Source organism: Entelurus aequoreus, linkage group LG13 (genome assembly GCF_033978785.1).
Source record: "Entelurus aequoreus isolate RoL-2023_Sb linkage group LG13, RoL_Eaeq_v1.1, whole genome shotgun sequence".
Lineage (NCBI taxonomy): Eukaryota > Metazoa > Chordata > Actinopteri > Syngnathiformes > Syngnathidae > Entelurus > Entelurus aequoreus.
In genome coordinates this window covers 30,592,090-30,595,633 of record NC_084743.1, presented here as the reverse complement: position 1 = coordinate 30,595,633, position 3,544 = coordinate 30,592,090, and positions in this window count along the sequence as shown.

Below are 3,544 nucleotides of genomic sequence, written 5' to 3'. Positions count from 1 at the left end.
TGACCGAAAGAACAAGATCACGGGTACAAGCGGCCAAAATGAGTTTTCTCCACCGGGTGGTGGGGCTCTCCCTTAGAGATAGGGTGAGAAGCTCTGTCATCCGGGAGGAGTTAAAAGTAAAGCAGCTGCTCCTCCACATCGAGAGGAGCCAGATGAGGTGGTTCGGGCATCTGGTCAGGATGCCACCCAAACGCCTCCCTAGGGAGGTGTTTGGCACGTACGACCGGCAGGAGGCCACGGAGAAGACCCAGGACACGTTGGGAAGACTATGTCTCTCGGTTGGCCTGGGAACGCCTCGGGATCCCCCGGGAGGAGCTGGACGAAGTGGTTGGGCAGAGGGAAGCCTGGGCTTCCCCGCTTAGGCATCTGCCCCCGCGACCCGACCTCGGATAAGCGGAAGAAAATGGATGGATGGATGGATGGAAGGGTACTCATTTTGTGCCATCTCATGTGTGCTGGTATGGCAGAGGCCCTTGAATATAAACACAACCACATATATTTACTGTATATGTATGTATGTATATATAATATACATATACACACACACGCACACACACACACACACACACACACACACACACACACACACACACACACACACACACACACACACACACACATATATACATACATATATATACAGATCATCATCTTATAATAATACATTACATTCATAAAGGCTCCATTTGATTGGTGAAATGGAGTCAAACGACACTGTTGCTTGCGTTGGATTAGTGAAACGGACTCATGTGACTGCTGGAAGAAGTATCCCAAACGAGCTAAATGAATGCATATTGGCAATCAATAGATTACACAGATTATTATCAAAGATGCTATAAATAAACACAGCAATTGGTGAGAAACTCAATGTAACAGAGTAAAAGTAATGTTTCTTCCTGACAAAATTACTCAAGTAAAAGTAAAGAGTATGATGCATTTAATCTATAAGTACAATTCATCCTGTCATTATTTTTGGAATATTAATGTATATATATTATACATGTATTTAATTGCCTATGCATTTGATGCATATGCTTTTTATATACACTTTAAAATAAATCTTTACATTTTACTGTAAAAAAACAACAACTGGCTGCCCAGTTGTTGGAATTTTATGGTAAATTTTGTTGTGTTTTTTACAGCATACAAAAAAGTTTGAATAAATGGAATTAAATCAAATAGAATGGAAAAGCAGCACCAATTTTATTTATTTTTTACGGTAAAATTAATCGTATAATCTACAGTTGTTGTTTCCATAGTGTATTACTTGATATCAAAAAAGGAGAAGACTCCGTCTGCCAAAATGTTACCGGAAAAAATTATTTTCATTTTTACAGCGTGCAATTTAATGGATAACTCGCTTTGAAATCATAAGTCAAGTACATTTTTAAGTATTTATCTTTACAAAGAACGTTTTGGGAAATATACGATGATATCATATTGATAAGTGTAAAAGGTATGCTCTTGCATACAGGACATGTACTTTTTTAATGTCAAAATTAAAAGAACAAATATATTTACCGTATTTTGCGGACTGTAAGGCGCACTTAAAATCCTTTTTTTCCCCTCAAAACTTGACAGTGCGCTTTATAACCCGGTGCGCCTAATGTAAGGAATAAGTTTGGTTGAGCTTACCTACCTCCAAGCAATTTTATTTGGTACATGGTGTAATGATAAGTGTGACCAATAGATGGCAGTCACACATAAGAAATAAGTGTAGGCTGCACCTTTTGATGTGCTTCAACATAAGAGTATTATTATGGTGTGTGTGTGTATAAGGTAAGACACATGATCTGGCGTTTTGTTTTGCAATATTACGCAAATGCAACTTTTCTTACCTTCTGGTACCTGCTGATCTGTATTTGGGATCCGCATTAATCCTGAAAAATTGCGCGCGTCTGCCTTTGTAGTCCGTGCCGACACCGTAGTCAATAAGTTTCTTCTTTTTTTCTATCTTCTTGTTATGTGGCATTCATCCTCCTCTGTTGCCATTTGTAATATAAAGTAGTGTAAAGTTCTTACTTATATGCTAAAACATACCGGTGTAGTGAGTTTGTATTATTCACCCAAGGAACTTTAGTCATCAGAGTTCCGGTCGGACGGTTTTTCACTGGACACATTTACGGCCCTGTTGTTTCCGGATGAGGAGCTGCTGCTCCGTTATTGATTTAAGTAAAGTCTGAATGTCATTAAAACAGTTAGCTCCATCTTTTGACACTTCTTCCACTCCCGTCCTTGCACGCTACACCGCTACAACAAAGATAACGGGGAGAAGACGCTGCTGAAGGTGAGCCACGTAAATGAGACTGACCACAAAACAGCGCATCCGGAAGCGGCTGTCAGAAAGCGGTTTGGAGATGATCTGTAAAACATAGTCTATGCAACATTTTGACCAAAGAACCACCATTACATGTTATGTAGACCACAAGGAAGTGTTTTCAATTTACAAAAAAATTATAATAATATGACTCCTTTATTACACCCTATAATACGGTGCGTCTTATATATGAAAAAAGATTAAAAATAGACCATTCAGTGGCAGTGCGCCTTATAATCCGGGGCACTCTATGGTCCGAAAAATACGGTAATACAAAAAAGATACTTTATTGACACATATTTCCAGGCTTTCGCGGGCCACATAAAATGATGTGGCGGGCCAGACCTGGCCCCCGGGCCTTAAGTTTGACACAAGTGTTTTAGAGTAAGTGGCATGTTCCACTGCCAGGGCTTCATGGAATCTGTGGCTCAGTCTAAGAGGAATTGACTTGCACTCCGGAAGGTTGCAGATTGGAATGTCACAGCATAAGCTCCTGCATTTGATGTTGGTGATAAAACAACCGTTTTTACTGTGTAATATTGTTTTTTAGGTAAATGTCCTCTTTTAACTCCATCTTAAAAGGTAACGCAGTATCCTAATTCCTTGGGTTGCAGTTTTTGCCAGGATTTCCTGGAACCTGCTGCTCCCATTACTTTTACGACTTTGAACTGACCTAGTTTTCACTTCCTGGTTTTTTAAGATGCTGTTATTGTAGTACCGTTAAAGGCCTACTGAAATGATTTTTTAAAATTTAAACGGGGATAGCAGATCCATTCTATGTGTCATACTTGATCATTTCGCGATATTGCCATATTTTTGCTGAAAGGATTTAGTAGAGAACATCGACGATAAAGTTCGCAACTTTTGGTCGCTGATAAAAAAAAGCCTTGCCTGTACCGGAAGTAGCGTGACGTCGCAGGTTGAAAGGCTCCTCACATTTCCCCATTGTTTACACCAGCAGCGAGAGCGATTCGGACCGAGAAAGCGACGATTACCCCATTAATTTGAGCGAGGATGAAAGATTCGTGGATGAGGAACGTGAGAGTGAAGGACTAGAGTGCAGTGCAGGACGTATCTTTTTTCGCTCTGACCGTAACTTAGGTACAAGGGTTCATTGGATTCCACACTTTCTCCTTTTTCTATTGTGGATCACGGATTTGTATTTTAAACCACCTCGGATACTATATCCTCTTAAAAATGAGAGTCATGAACGCGAAATGGACATTC